The following is a 16,950-nucleotide window of genomic DNA, read 5'->3' on the forward strand; positions in this document are numbered from 1 at the left end:
TATAAATTTGAGGCCTAGTATTTAGGCGCTGGGTGACCGGTATGGATTTAGTGACAGAATTAGACTGGGATATGGCCAAAAAATAACCACACTATTGCTGGTTAAATGCAATTGGTGACGGGCGCAGCTTGCCCCTGATGTAGTATATGGCCAAAAAATGAACAGACTATTGCTGGTTAAATGCACTTGGTGTCACAGCTTGACGAACCACACTACTGAGGGTTAAATGCACTTGGTGACGGGCGCAGCTTGCCCCTGATGTAGTATATGGCCAAAAAATGAACAGACTATTGCTGGTTAAATGCACTTGGTGACGGGCGCAGCTTGCCCCTGATTTAGTATATGGCCAAAAAATGAACAGACTATTTCTGGTTAAATGCACTTGGTGTGATAGCTTGACCAACCACACTACTGAGGGTTTAAATGCACTTGGTGACGGGCGCAGCTTGCCCCTGATGTAGTATATGGCCAAAAAATGAACAGACTATTGCTGGTTAAATGCTCTTGGTGACGGGCGCAGCTTGCCCCTGATTTAGTATATGGCCAAAAAATGAACAGACTATTGCTGGTTAAATGCACTTGGTGACGGGCGCAGCTTGCCCCTGATTTAGTATATGGCCAAAAAATTAACAGACTATTGCTGGTTAAATGCACTTGGTGTGATAGCTTGACCAACCACACTACTGAGGGTTAAATGCACTTGGTGACGGTCGCAGCTTGCCCCTGATGTAGTATATGGCCAAAAAATAAACAGACTATTGCTGGTTAAATGCACTTGGTGTGACAGCTTCACCCTGATGTAGGCTTTAGCCAAAAAACAACCACACCATTGAGGGTTAAATGAACTTGGTGACAGGCGCAGCTTGCCCCTGATGTAGTATATGGCCAAAAAATAAACAGACTATTGCTGGTTAAATGCACTTGGTGTGACAGCTTCACCCTGATGTAGGCTTTAGCCAAAAAACAACCACACCATTGAGGGTTAAATGCACTTGGTCGCAGCTTGTGCTGGCGCACCACAAGACACAAAATGGCCGCCGATCACCCCAGAAAAATGTGACTGACAAACGGTCTGGGCAGCCTAAAAACAGTGAGCAATTGAGTATCAGCAGCTCAATGACCCACAGCTGCAGATCGATCAATAATCAAGTCCTTTGGAGGAGTTAATCTGCCTAATCTCGCCCTACTGTCGCAGCCGCAACCTCCCCCTAAGCTAATCAGAGCAGAGTGACGGGCGGCGCTATGTGACTCCAGCTTAAATAGAGGCTGGGTCACATGGTGCTCTGGCCAATCACAGCCATGTATTGGCATGGCTGTGATGGCCTCTTGGGGCAAGTAGTATGACGCTTGTTGATTGGCTGCTTTGCAAAAAAGCGCCAAGAAAGCGTCACAAAAGCGCCAAGAAAGCGACGAACACCGAACCCGAACCCGGACTTTTACGAAAATGTCCGGGTTCGGGTCCGTGTCACGGACACCCCAAAATTCGGTACGAACCCGAACTATACAGTTCGAGTTCGCTCATCCCTACTGGCTGACATAATGATTTATTTGACCTTTCTTCTGATCTGACAGAAGGAAGGAAAAATGAGACACACAACGTATCTTGTCTGTGTAGCAGCTGTAAGGCCTGTATGGTCCCATCAGAACTGGCTTATGATTTGGTAGCCAAAAGCAGGAGAAGACATGCAAATATTCCATTCACGTGTCATCTCTGTTTTACATCCACTCCTGTTTTATTTTGGCATTAGCAATACTGATGGATTACTAACCAAATGCTGACCGAGTGAAGGCGGATGCTCCACAGACAGGATCCGTTTTTTGTGGGTTATTGTTCTGACGGATCAGAGGAAGGGCAAATTAATCAGTGATGTCAACACAACCTTACTACTGACACCCTCTCCACTCTGCCGGGGGACTCTACTTGTATAAGCGTTTAATAGAACAGGTTCTGTAGACATCCTTGTGGAATCATCTGACGACAGTGTAAAAGGAGTGCGCTTCTTCTTGACGCTAACATCAACTTGTAAGGCTGAGTTCATACTTGAGTTATTTGGTCAGGGTTGGCCCTGTGACTGCCCAAATAAGTGCAGTGTGCAGTGATTCTAAGAGTGAAGCCTGTCATCTGCATGTCATACTGACTCACAGTATTGTTTCACTACAACAGTAGACTCACTGCAGCCCGGAGATAGACGTTTTTTAAAGCGATTGACCACAAATAAATTCGGATCAAAGCAATGCTTATCTCTAGTGGGAACTATGAAAAGCACAACAGTGGGTTTGAAAAACTGAAACCGTCTCCAAGGGCATTGTTGCATTAAACTTTCTTGCTCACATAGTCCACAATACATGCAAGTATGCTGCAGGAAAATTGGATTTTGATGTTGAAAGTATGTTGTAGTATAGTCCTTTCAGGATCTCAGCTAGTAGGACAGCACAACTGAGGGAATTCTGTGAATTTCTTGAAGTTAAATGTAATCCGTTGCTCCATTTTGTGACAAGGTGGTTGTCACTACTTCCATCTATTAACAGAATTGGAAATCTGAACTGGAAACCCTTGACAAGTTATATCCAGAGTTTAGGTAAGGAGGAATGTCCCAAAATTCTGCAGATATACTTTGGAGAAAACACTTGTGATGCTTCAAAGACTTATTTTCTCTTCTCTGCCATGCTCTGAAATTATTCTCTGACTGCATTGAGGCATTGGAGGCCAAATCCTTCTGCATCACCTCAGTGTAGAAGCTAACATATCTGAATGGAAAATTTGAGGGAAGGATGTAGAATTCATCTTTTTGACTTTTCTGTGAACACCAGGCTGAAACAGCTCACTCCAGATTTAGCTAGAAAATGTAAAGCTGATTTATTTTATTTTTTTCTGAAAAGAGCTTTCACAACCAAGTATCTAAACAGAGTTCTTGAAGTCCAGTGTCACTTAAAGATTTTTCTGGAGCAGTCCAGGTCTGCTTTCCTCAACATATTGTTATGGAAGGACTTTACAAGCAGTGCCATTGTGGAGATATTTCTCAATTTTCCAGATAACTGCGGCAGTGAAGAGAGGTATGTGAAGTTGTTTGCTAAGGCTGAGGTGCTCCTCAAGAGTCTAAAGATTGTGAGTGCTCATGTATCCCATGTAGCAATGCTCCAACAGAGCGTGTTTTTTTTTCTGTGTTGTCTTCAGCGTGGAGAAATGGGAGAAATAAGGTGACAGTGAAAAGGCAGAGCTTCAGATTTGTGTGAACCTTGCAGAAGAATGTAGAGATGTACCACAAATTCCTGGCCAATGGCAAACTATTGGAGTCAGCGAGGAAAGGAGTGAAATATCAAAAGTTGATGCAAAGTTTGGTGACTAAATCATTTATCTAATTGCTTTCTATTTCTCTTTTTTTTTGGGCTGATGCTATTATAGAGTTTATGGTTTTCATTGTTTGTGTTGTATTATCTGTATATGTAATTTGTGTATTGTAGTAGTCAAGTATTGTGTCCTCTTTTTTGGGGTCCTGAAACTGGCCACCCTACTCTTGGATAAAAGCTTATTTAGATTCCCCTTTTCCCAGGGCTTATTGCCTGGCCTATGAGAATCCATACACCAACTTGCCGATCAGTGCTATGAACAGCTGCCTGTGGTATTGGATGGGTGTCTTTTTCTAATAGAAAAGATTCTGGGTTTGGCTTATATTCTCATGCCTGTTTAAATGGCCAGATACTGACTTATAGCCATCCAAGTAGGTGGCACTAGAGATCCAGTTTCTGTCCTCCTGAATAAGAGTTTATTTACATTCCATTTATTCCATGTGATATCTGTGTGATAGGTGGAAGAAATGTGTAGAGTACATATAGCTAACAGGAGATTTTTAATGATAAAGTTTGCACTTCATTGCCAACAGGTATTTTCAGTAGCATTATAACCTATGTAATCATTTGTATGTGTCTGGCTGCTACTGTGCATAACATACAGTAGCTGATTATCACTGTCCTTGTTAAGAGAGGGCAAAAGTACAAAGATAAAGTTATTACCCCTAATACATAGAAGAGGCAATAGACAGGACAAAGGGCATTAATGTGATATCATTTCAAGTGCATCTTTGCTTATATTATCTAGAATTAGCAGCATCTGCAAATCCTGTCCTACTCTCACAAGTTTCCTTATCTTCCCTCTCCCAAATCACGAAATACTGAGCTGTCCTTAATCACATTGTTAGGGACAAGTGAACACTAACTTTTTCAGTGTGGGACGGGTGTACACTACCACTATACAATCAATAATATAAATTATAATACTACACTGTAACAGAGCACCTTTCATTGGTTTGTAGTAAGGGAGATAACTATCTGTACCTGCGGAGTACCCCCCGCTGTGCTGCCACCGTACCTGTTTTTTTTTTTTAAATAGCACTCCAATAGCACTCCTGCGCCCCGTTATTCGCACTCATTATGTTAATATTGAGCATCCGAGCAATGGGGAGGAGACGCAGTCTTTCTCTGTGGGCGTCTCCTTCTCCCATGGCTGTAGCGCTGTCCAATCGCAGTGCAAAACTTCACAGCTACAAAGGAAGCAAATGTGAATGAGCCTTTGTATATTGGACTGGATGTAATAAATCTGTTCAGTGTGGAGCTGAACAGGGATCAAATTCAGGTGTTGTCTTTGGGCTTGAACTTTGCACCCTCAGTTAATTTTGATTTCTTTACTACCATACTTGATATTAATAAATTCATTAGGAATCTTACAGTTATCAGACATTTCCACGACATCCCGGATCCATCTGAAGATTCGATTAAGGCAAATGGGACCGAGGTCAATATATATAAAGATATGTCATTTAAAGGACAAATGTCCCTATTTTGCCTTTCCGAACTTCAATATGAGTCGGGTACCAAAAACTTAATTAGTGCTGTAAATGATATAAGGATACCAAACCCACATTTTTATCCAATTGAATCCCGTACTCTGAGAATGGATATTTTCCAGGATGTCTTGGAAAAGGAACTTGTATATGTATGAACAATCAAACAATTATGGTAGTAACTAGAGTTTAGCGGACATCTGGATGTTCAGGTTCGGGACCCGAACTTGACCCCGAACCCCAGTCAATGGGGACCCAAACTTTTGAGCACTAACATGGCTGTAAAAATGTCATGGAAAGGCCTAGAGGGCTGCAAATGGCATCAAAATGTGGTTAAGAGCATGGCAAGTGCTCTGCAAACAAATGTGGATAGGGAAATGACTTTCAATAACATAAAATAGGCAAAAATAAAAAATAATTATCTTGGTCTAGCAGGACGAGGTCCATATGGAGTAGGAGGTTGTGGAGGCGGTGTATGTGGCGGTGTAGGTGGAAGCGGCGGTGGAGGAGGGGGAGGTAGCCTATACTGCTTTTTGGTTTTAAATTTTATTTTTAATGTTAGGGTACACCCCAAAACATTGGGAAATATAACCTGTGATAACCCCCTCCAGTCATGCTAAACACACGTTCAGACAATACACTGGCTGCAGGGCAGGCCAGCACATCCAAGGGGTGAAGGGCAAGCTTTGGCCATGTGCCCAATTTGGAGACCCAGAAGTTGCAGGGGCTGACCCCTGTCAGGCAGTTTGTGTAGGCGTGTGCACACTTACTGCCCCACCATGTCGCATGTCCCCGTGATGTTCACGATCCAATTTGATATCTGCTCTATCAACTTTCAATGTTCTTTTATGCGCCTATCATGGTGATCACGGGTGGTGGGGAATCAGGGTTCCAGGCCAGAGAGGGAGCGTGAGAAAGAGAGACCACATCCAAGGGAGGATTAATTTTTTCAAATTTAAAATTATAGAGTTGAAATATGGGAGAAATTATTAAAGCATAAAAGTGTGACAACTTTTCAAAGTTTAAAGGGGTTCTGCGCTTTCATTTAACTGATGATCTATCCTCTGGATAGATCATCAGCTTCTGATCGGCAGGGGTCCAACACCCGGGACCCCCGCCGATCAGCTATTTGAGAAGGCAGCGGCGCTCCAGCAACGCCACAGCCTTCTCACTGTTTACCGCCAGGCCACCGGCCCACTGATGTCACGACTAGTATCAACTAGCGTGGGCGTGGCTAAGCTCCATTCAAGTGAACAGAGCTTAGCCCCGCCCACGCTGGTTGATACTAGTCGTGACGTCAGTGGGCTGGCGGTAAACAGTGAGAAGGCCGCCGCGCTGCTGGAGCGCCGCTGCCTTCTCAAACAGCTGATTGGCGGGGGTCCCGGGTGTCGGACCCCCGCCGATCAGAAGCTGATGATCTATCCAGAGGATAAATGAAAGTGCAGAACTACTTTAAGCATTGAATGAAAGGATGTGGCACGCATTAATTACAAAATAATTTATTACATTTTATTCCCTGTCACCTATGCATAGCAGGTGTTTGTTCACGTCTAAAATTGTATAATGTCAACCCAAGAATGTAACAGAAAAATTATAGAAACTGTCAACTAGGTAGAGGAGGGGTATATTACACCCAAAAATTGGTGAATTTCACTGGAAAATGTAACTGACTATTTATTTATTTTTTTAAACCTGTCTACTAGGTATAGCAGTGGTACATCACACCCCAAAATTGGTGAATTTCACCAGAAAATGTAACTGACATTTTTTTTATTTATTTTTTTACCGGTCTACTAGGTATAGCAGTGGTACTATACACACCAAAATTGGTGAATTTCACCCGAAAATGTAAATGACAATTTTATTAATTTTTTTAAAACCTGTCTACTTGGTATAGCAGTGGTACTATACACCCAAAAATTGCTGAATTTCACCAGAAAATGTAACTGACAAAGTAGTGAAATTATATCAAATAAAATACGTACAAAAAAATAATAATTGATTTATGAGGTGGAGTTCCATATGGAGTAGGAGTTAGAGGAGGTTGTGGACGTAGCGGTGTAGGTGGAAGCAGCGGTGGAGGAGGAGGAGGTAGCCAACACAGGTTTTTGGTTTTAATTTTATTTATTTTTAATTAGGGTACCCTCTAAAAGAGAGTGTGAAATATCCAAAATACAAGACTGAGCAATTGCGCTGCAGTATAACAATGGCTGGTTAGTGCCGGTATACATGTCTATTCTGCACAAGGTACGGACAAGTCCTGAGGGATCCATGCCTGGTTCATTTTAATCAACGTGAGCTTGTCCACATCGGCTGTGGACAGGCGGCTGCGCTTGTCTGAGATGACGCCCCCTGCCATGCTAAACACACGTTCAGACAATACACTGGCTGCACGGCAGCCCAGCACCTCCAAGGCGTAAAGGGCAAGCTCAGGCCATGTGCCCAATTTGGAGAACCAGAAGTTGAAGGGGGCAGACCCGTCATTCAGTATGTGTAGGCGTGTGCACACATACTGCTTGAAGGGGGCAGACCCGTCATTCAGTATGTGTAGGCGTGTGCACACATACTGCTCCACCATGTTGGTGAAATGCTGCCTCATGCTAAGACGTTTCATATCAGCTGGTGGTGCTGGTTGTTGTGGCGTGCTGACAAAGCTTTTCTACATTACGGCCATGCTAAGCCTGCCTTCTGAGGTGCTGGCGATGCCCCAGCTGCGTTGGCGACCTCTTCCTCATCCTCTGCCTTCGCCTTGTGCTTCCACTGTCAGGTGCGTACACTTGTACTCACGCATCTTACGATCACGCTCCAGTGAGGGAATTACGGACGGTACGTTGTCCTTGTAATGGGGATGCAGCAGCGTAGCCACCCAGCACAAGTTAGAATGTGGGCAACTCGGCGGTCGTTGCAGAGACACTGCAGCATGTAATCGCTCATGTGTGCCAGGCTGCTCAGAGGCAACGAAAAGCTGTCCTCTGTGGGAGGTGTATCATCTGTGTCCGCTGTATCCCTCCAGCCACGCACCAGTGATGGCCATGAGCTGGTCTGGATGCCACCCTGCTGTGAACATGGTTCCTCTTCCTCCATCTCCTCCTCCTCATCCTCCAGAACTGTGCCCTGGCTGGACCATTGTGTACCTTGGGTTTGTGGGTGCAGGAACCCACCCGAAGAAGCCACTTGGGAATGACTGGCCGGAAACCCTACGAAATGATCCCTCTTCCTCCTCCTCCTCCTGTGCCACATCCTCTTCCATCATCGCCAGGAGCTTTTTTTCAAGGAGGCATAGAAGTGGGATAGTAACGCTGAGAACGGCGTTATCGGCTTGGTGGAGTACTCTAAACAGTGCAACAAGGAACACAGGTCTCGCATGGAGGCCCAGTCATTGGTGGTGAAGTGGTGCTGTTCCTCCGAGCGATCACCCATGTGTGCTGCAGCTGAAACTCCACTATCGCCTGCTGCTGCTCGCACAGTCTGGCCAGCATGTGCAAGGTGGAGTTCCACCTTGTGGGCACGTCGCATATGAGGCGGTGAGCGGGAAGGCCGAAGTTACGCTGCAGCGCTGACAGGCAAGCAGCAGCAGGGTGAGAACGCCGAAAGCGCGCACAGACGTTCCGCACTTTATGCGGCAGCTCTGACATATTGGGGTAAGTTTTAAGGAATCTCTGCACCACCAAATTCAGCACATGTGCCAGGCAAGGGATGTGCGTCAAACCGGCTAGTCCCAGAGCTGCTACGAGATTTCGACCATTATCGAATCTAACCCACAATCTAACCCAAATGTATTAAGGGTGTATCTCACAATGACATCTGCATCAAAGGCTGCCAACGATTTTTTTTTTTGCCCAAACAAGTGTTTGTTTAACAACTGAATTTGACAGCAGTATATAAGCCTGTAATTTCACACGTGCTAATGCTGCAAGGCCTGAAAATAGTGTTTATTGGCAAAAAAGTGTGTTTTTAAAACCCCAGAAAATGATGGGTGTATTTCTAGCTTAAATTGCACACTAACTAATCCAGATGTTGTAGATTGCCAAAAAAGTGTTTTTTTGGTAACAGAATATGAAAGCTGTATATATTAAACTTGAATTTAACACTTGCAGATCAGGAAAATACAGTTTTTTGGCAAAAAAAATTGTGTTTTTAAAACCCCAGAAAATGATGGGTGTATTTCTAGCTTAAATTGCACACTGACTAATCCAGATGTTGTATATTGCCCAAAAAATGTTGATTTACAATGTCCCAAAAGCTCAGATGCAGTGCTGGTGCACTGAGCTTGCATAAAATGTCCGCCACCGCCCACCTAACTAACAGACGGATAAAAGTTTTTAGTTTTTTTGGTCAATAGGCTCAGGGCAGGGTAAAAAGATTGTGCCATGCACCCACACAACTATTTCTAGGTAGATAGCTGAGTTAGATTCTCTCCTATTCTCTCCCTGAAATTACCAGTCCAGCAGCATCCTCTCCCTACACTTGTAACAGCAGAGTGACGTGCTGTGCTATGTGACTCCAGATTATATAGAGCCTGGGTCACATGCTGCTCTGGCCAATCACAGCCATGCCATTAGTAGGCATGGCTGTGATGGCTTCTAAGGTCAGACAGTTAACCGCTTGTTGATTGGCTGCTCAGTTAACCGCTTGTTGATTGTACTCTCTTCACCTATGGTGAAGAGAGTACCGGGATACGTTAGGGATACTGCTGACGTGTTAAGATCCATGTTCAACATACTTTGGCAATCAGATTATACATGGATTACCGCAGATGTAGTATCCCTGTATACCTCCATTCCCCATAGGGTGGAATTGTACGCATTAGAGTTTCATCTCTGTAAATATACGGACCATTCTCCCAATTTTATAGATTTTGGGAAATTATATATTTTCTCCTTACACAACAATATTTTATGTTTGACAATTATTATTTGCAAATTCGAGGTGTGTCAATGGGGGCAAAATTTTCGCCCTCCTTGGCTAACCTGACAATGGCATATTGGGAGGAACGGTATGTTTACAATTTGGACAATCCATTCTTGTCGAGTTTGGTCTGGTATGGCAGATACATAGATGACCTACCCTTCATTTGGAGTGGTAGTGTGTCTGCCATACCAGACTTCAAGCACTACCCAAATGACAATTCATACAACTTGTGGTTTACCTGTATAGTGGATGTGCGAACCATTCATTTTCTGGATTTGAAACTGACTGGCCTCTCCGAAAAAACTGTATTTACTGAAACTTACAGAAAGGAGATGGCAGGCAACTCCACTTTGCGTGCCAATAGCCACCAATAGGTAGCTTTTAAAATGGAATGCCAGGTTATTCAGACAAGATTGACAAAACGTGGATATCGCTAATGGATGTTGCAAAGGGGTGTTAATATAGCATCAGGCAAGATAAGACAGGAATTGATGTTCTCCTCCAAAGTTGCTTCGAAAAATAACAGTATTAATTTAAATAAATACAAATATAAAAATATAAATAATAATAAAAATATGCAGGGAAACATGTTGGAGGATAGAAAGGACAAGGAGAGGGGAAGTACATCCACTTTAGTGCTAAATTACAGCCGACAATTTGACAAAATACAGTGCTCTGTATAGTGCTTTGAAAAGTGGGTGCAGAATTGTCTCTAGAAGAGCACCTACTCTTGCTAGTTCCCTTTCTCCTTCTCTTTTCATCTCAAACGATAAGAACAGAAATAAGAATGTACAACACACCTGGATAAAGTACAGGGGCTTCACAAAATGCGGTATTATCCGCGTAAAACATGTAACTCTGTTCTGGTGACTAAAACCTTCCAAAATTCTGATCATTCCATGACCTTCTTAATCAAGACCTACATTAATTGCAATAGCACGGGAGTGGTTTATGTTATTCAATGCATAGAGTGCGATTTAATGTATGTAGGCAGCGCGACACGTAAATTTAAAAACAGAATATTCGAGCATTTGAACTATATCTCGAACCCTGCTGCTTTTAATGTGTCCAATGGTGCCAAGCACTTTATTCACGCACATAACCGCTAAGTGAGAAAATGTCAAAACTCCCCCTAGAGGTGGAGATCATAGAAAAGCAATTTTATTAAGGGAAGTGTATTGTATTTTTATACTTAACACTAGAGTGCCCTCAGGTCTAAATCAGAGGAGAGAACTGATGTACTCCTATCAGTGACCTGCACATTCTTGTGTCGCTAGTGGAGTGCATTCAGCTCATTTTGCCTATTTGCAAACCAGATCATGGTTTTTAAATTGTGTATGGCCATAATTCATGCTTGTCCCAGTTCCCATTGTGCGTTTTTTTTTTTTGTTTTTTTTTCTGGTCGCAAATAAAACATTTTGGGCAATTTACCGAATTTGATTTTTTCGAATGAAATATGAGAACATGGAACTGGTTCACACAAGTTTGTATGTGAATTTGGTGCTACATTTATGTCATTTTAACTCACCATGTGTTAAACAACAGGTAAATTCCTGCTTGGGGGTTAATCGTGGCTCCGTGTGTCCACCTCCTCCCCTTTTCGGGGGGGGGGATGTGGAGACTCGGGGCCTTAAATTCTCACGCCCGACAGGAATTATTATTACGACTAAGGACATTGCTGTCCGAAACGCGATGGATTTATCTGCACACGATTATTTGTTACATTAATAAAGAGGAAAAGCACAGTGCCGGATCCTTATTTTTCTTCTTTCGTCACAGCCACAGCTCTGCGCTGCGATTAGACAGCGCAACAGCCAAAGGAAAAGGAGATGCCCACAGAGAGACTAGGTCTCCTCCCCATTGCTCCGATGCTCAGTATTAGCATACTGAACGCAAAATGTGTGTGTGTGGCCATAACGTGGCGCAGGAGAGCTATTTAAAAAGAAAACAGGCGGAGTGGCAGCACAGCGGGGCGTACCCCGCAGTTACAGATATTTATCTCTCTTACAACAAACCAATGAAAGTTCCTCTTTAACTCATACAATATACTGTACCCCAGATATAGATAATATCATGCATCATGTTCCCTTAAATAGCCCCCTAAAAATATGCAATTTATACACAATTCCCCCTGCTTGAAATAATTTATATGTACTGTCACAGATGATAACAATGCCCCCTTTCAAGAATGTAATATTTCCCCCAACCTGACACACACACATGGGGGGGGAAATGCGGTGCCCATTTTTCTAAGCCCCTCCTACAAAAAAATGCAGCATTTTGGCCCCGCCCATTGTTATAAGTCCTTTTACATATAATAGGCCACACTGTACAGCTGAAATTATATTGTTGAGGATGAAGGTAAGAGTCTCACCCCCAAGCCACATAGACGCACTGTACTCAATACTCAGAGTCCTGACATAAAGCTCCTGTACTCACACTCACACTTCCCCCACCTATCTCCGTGGCAGGAGCTGTTGCAGTTTCACTTCCTCCCTCCTAGTCCTGAAGGCACCAAAAGAGGAGAGGAGGAGGAGTTGCTGCGCGAATGTGTGAAGGCCCGGCTCTACACATCATACGGAGAGGGGAGGGCCTGCCCTGGCTGCACTGCCTGCACTGCCTGCTTCACATTATACAGGGGGGGCCATTTATATGGATACACCTTAATAAAATGGGAATGGTTGGTGATATTAACTTCCTGTTTGTGGCGCATTAGTATATGTGAGGGGGGAAACTTTTCAAGATGGGTGGTGACCATGGTGGCCATTTTGAATTCGGCCATTTTGAATCCAACTTTTGTTTTTTCAATAGAAAGAGGGTCATGTGACACATCAAACTTATTGGGAATTTCGTAACTCTATTCTTTCATGAGTTATTTACAAGTTTCTGACCACTTATAAAATGTGTTCAATGTGCTGCCCATTGTGTTGGATTGTCAATGCAACCCTCTTCTCCGTCTCTTCACACACTGATAGCAACACCGCAGGAGAAATGCTAGCACAGGCTTCCAGTATCCGTAGTTTCAGGTGCTGCACATCTCGTATCTTCACAGCATAGACAATGGCCTTCAGATGACCCCCAAGATAAAAGTCTAAGGGGGTCAGATCGGGAGACCTTGGGGGCCATTCAACTGGCCCACGACGACCAATCCACTTTCCAGGAAACTGTTCATCTAGGAATGCTTGGACCTGACACCCTTAATGTGGTGGTGCACCATCTTGCTGGAAAAACTCAGGGAACGTGCCAGCTTCAGTGCATAAAGAGGGAAACACATCATCAGTGTGTGAAGAGTGGGAGAAGAGGGTTGCATTGACAATCCAACACAATGAAATCAACAGCAGCCTTAGTTATCGATGCTTGGGTACATTTATTGATGGTACATTTTCATATGCAACAGTATAACGTTTCGGCAAAAATGCCTTCGTCAGATACTACAAAGAAAGACAAGTTGAAATCAAATTAAACAAAAAGGACAGAAAAGGACAAAAAATACAAAAAACATGACCAGTGATCATACAAAAAATTACATCAGGGTCATTATGGCATATGCATCACATGAAGCGGAAAATTTCAAAGACACTATTTTTTTCTGTGTTATCGTATCTCTAGTACCACTTCACTTGAATGCCTATTTTTGTGTTTTTCTCATTTTTTCTTTCCCCTATTTTTTCCTCTCTTATCTTCTATTCTATTCCTTATTCTACTTATGTAGCCTATTTCACATCCTGTGACATTGTATTTTTAGAACCACTTCACTATCATGCCTAATTTTGTTTTATTTCCTCATTTTCTCCCTTCTTTCCTCTTTTCTTTTAAATACATCCCTTATTCTAATTGCACTGTCCTGTAGCGATGGTCCTCCAGTCACCTGTACGATCTACTTCACAGTATCGGTGATTATGCGTTCCACGCTGGAACGCATCAACTTCCGGGTTAGGTCCTTCGGCTTCCCTGCAACGGCGGAGGCCTGAGCGTGTCACTTCCGGTTAGTGAGCGCCGATTGCTACTGCGCATGTGCCGGGTGCGTCCCAAGCTGGAACGCATTCTCTTCCGGTAGGATGCGTCCCAGCCTGTTCATTCTTGTCCACTTTTACCTTTTCTCTCCTTTTGGTGCCAATAGTCAACATACACTGCCTTTAAAAAGGTACGGCCTACTCACCTCCTCAGACGCCATTTCCGGCTTAGCATGCACAGTTCATGCACACCTCACCTGCGTCCCTTTACCTTGTTTCTTCTCTCTGACTGCGGCATAGGTAAGTAACAACAGTACTTGAGCAACATGTGTTTATTACTATGGCCTTAGTGACTCCATACATCCCCTACATTCCTTATCCTGGTGAATAGATTAAATTCAGCTTGTCACACTGGTTAATCTGGAGAAATTTGAGATCACCTTACCCTACCAGTCTGGATACTTCTACTCTGCGCATTATGCAGGACCCGATTTACGGATCACCTATACCGAAATTAGTGATTTGTGTCTTTGATATTTTCCGCTTCATGTGATGCATATGCCATAATGACCCTGATGTAATTTTTTGTATGATCACTGGTCATGTTTTTTGTATTTTTTGTCCTTTATGTTTAATTTGATTTCAACTTGTCTTTCTTTGTAGTATCTGATGAAGGCATTTTTGCCGAAACGTTATACTGTAGCATATGAAAATGTACCATCAATAAATGTACCCAAGCATCGATAACTAAGGCTAATGTTGATTTCATTATATCTATTGGGGTGGAACCCTACAGTCAGCCTCCATACAGAGTGCGCTGAATACAGATCTAAATAAAAAATCCAACACAATGGGCAGCACATTGAACACATTTTATATGTGGTCAGAAACTTGTAAATAACTCATGAAAGAATAAAGTTACGTTAAAACCAAGCACGCCATTGTTTTTCTTGTGAAATTCCCAATAAGTTGATGTATCACATGACCCTCTTCCTATTGAAAAAACTAAAGTTGGATTCAAAATGGCCGACTTCAAAATGGCCGCCATGGTCACCACCCATCTTGAAAAGTTTACCCCCTCACATATACTAATGTGCCACAAACAGGAAGTTAATATCACCAACCATTCCCATTTTATTAAGGTGTATCCATATAAATGGCCTACCCTGTACAATAGACAACAGCAGGCTACAGACAGGAAGCTCCTTCGCTCTCCTCTCTCCCCAGATCCTGCTCAAGGCCTGTGGTTCCCCCCACAATCCACTCACCTGTGGCCTGCTGCCCCCCTTGTCTGTCCTCACCCAGCTCTGAATCCTCCTCCTGCAAATGGCAGGGGGAGGAGCCGGGGCATCTCCTCTTCTACATAGCACCACATACCTCTTACATCCAGTGATGTCAACTTTGAATAGATGTTCTATTTCCTCATCTTCTCCATTTAGACCAGACTGCAATGATGATTTTTCAGCCATCTCTTGTCTCTGCAGAGATTGCCAAACAGACATTAGTTTCCCACTTTTCCATCATCTTCACATCTTCTGAACACCCTTTCCTGCCACCCCAATACTGTGCTCCCCAATACTATACTGCAGAAATAGTCCCCTTAAAAATACTAGTATACTAGTACCACACAGATAGTGCACGCAGTGCTAAAAAAAAAAAAAAAACTGCACCCAGTAAATAGTGTCCCAGACACTAATAGTATAAACATAATGTACCCCAAAAATAATTGTGCTAAGCTGATACTGTTCCAGGGTGCCCCCCCAGTACCATTACTCCCCAAAATCCCACCAATAGAAATAATTCTCTGCCAGAGCACACTTAGTAGAAATAATGCCCTGATAGTGCACATACAGTAATCATGTTCCCCATAGCCCTCCAATAGTAGCAAAGCTTACCATAATGCCCCATAGTAGTAATAATTCTCCTTATAATATGACAATACAATAAACACCCCCGCTTAGTGCCCACAGTTGAGCTAATGTCCCCATAATGTATGCCAGTATAAAATACCCCAATATAGTGCCCCAGTAAATGCCCCCTATATAGTGCTCCTCTCCCTCTTCCCCATAGTGCCCCCCATAATGTGCCAGTATAAAATACCCCATCTTAGTGCCCCCAGAACATGCCGGCATTGTGCTCATCTCCCCCTTCCCCATAGTGCCCCCATAATATGCCGGTATAAAAATTACCCTTCTTTGTGCCCCCAATAATGTGCCACTAAAAAAATCTTCCTTCTTAGTGCCACCAGATGCCCCTATAATGTGCTAGTAAAAAATCCCTCTTCTTAGTGCCACCAGAAGCCCCTATAATATGCAAGTAAAAGATCCCCCTTCTTAGTGCCACCAGATGCCCCATAGTTCTCCTCTCTCCCATAGTGCCCCCATATGGTGCCAGTAAAAAATGCCCCTTCTTAGTGCCACCAGATGCCCCCATAGTGCTCCTTTCCCCCATAGTGCCCCCATAATGTGCCAGTAAATAATGCCCCTATAGTGCCACCATAGTGCTGCTCTCCCATATAGTGCCTCCCATAATGTGCCAGTAAAAATGCCCCCTTAGTGCTAGATGCCATAGTTCCCCCATATTGCCCCCCAAAAATGGCCCAATAGGAAATGCCTCCAGATACCCCCATAGTGCTTTCCCATAATGTGCCAGTAAGAAATGCCCCAGATGCCCCCATATTGCCCCCAAAATGGGCCAGTGAGAAATTCCCCCATAGTACCCCCCAAAAAAATGTGCCAGTAAGAAATGCCCCCAAATGCCACCATAGTGCCCCCCCAAAATGGGCCGGTAAGAAATGCCCCAGATCCACCCCCACCCCCCCAAATGGGCCAGTAGCCAATGCCTCCTTAGTGTCACCCGGTGACCCTATAATGTGCCAGTAAAAGATCTATATATATATAAAAAAAAGCACTAATACTTACCTTCATGAGACTGGCAGCAATGTGATGCAGGCCTCTTCCGCCCTGTCTCCTGCACTGTATACTGCCTTAGCCGGCCTCTGATAGGCTGCAGGAACTAATGCCTGCAGCCTATCAATCAAAAGAACGGGGAAGGGAGACGCCTCTCCTTCCTCTGCCCCGCCGCAGCACAGCGTCCTCTGGACGGCGAAACAGATGAATATGGAGATGAGCGCTTCCACAATGATCCAGGGCCGTGTAGCCTGTGGTGATCGGCTGTGCGGCCCTGAGTGTTTAAAAACATTAATGGTTCTAGGGGGGGTCCAGACCCCCTGTATATATATCTATCTA

At 43.7% G+C, this 16,950-nt stretch overlaps 1 protein-coding gene across 3 annotated transcripts in view; it reads left to right on the forward strand.

The window, feature by feature from the left end:
• Positions 1–3,181: 3,181 nt before the first annotated feature.
• Positions 3,182–16,950, forward strand: part of SLC15A1 (solute carrier family 15 member 1) — an 82,318-nt gene continuing 68,549 nt past the window's right edge. For 2 of the 3 annotated variants that reach the window (XM_044286534.1, XM_044286535.1), the window contains exon 1: positions 3,182–3,339. The gene's annotated coding sequence lies outside the window, so the exon portion shown is untranslated. The remainder of the gene's footprint in view (positions 3,340–16,950) is intronic. The other variant, XM_044286536.1, reaches the window with a different exon arrangement.

Source organism: Bufo gargarizans, chromosome 3 (genome assembly GCF_014858855.1).
Source record: "Bufo gargarizans isolate SCDJY-AF-19 chromosome 3, ASM1485885v1, whole genome shotgun sequence".
Classification (NCBI taxonomy): Eukaryota; Metazoa; Chordata; class Amphibia; order Anura; family Bufonidae; genus Bufo; species Bufo gargarizans.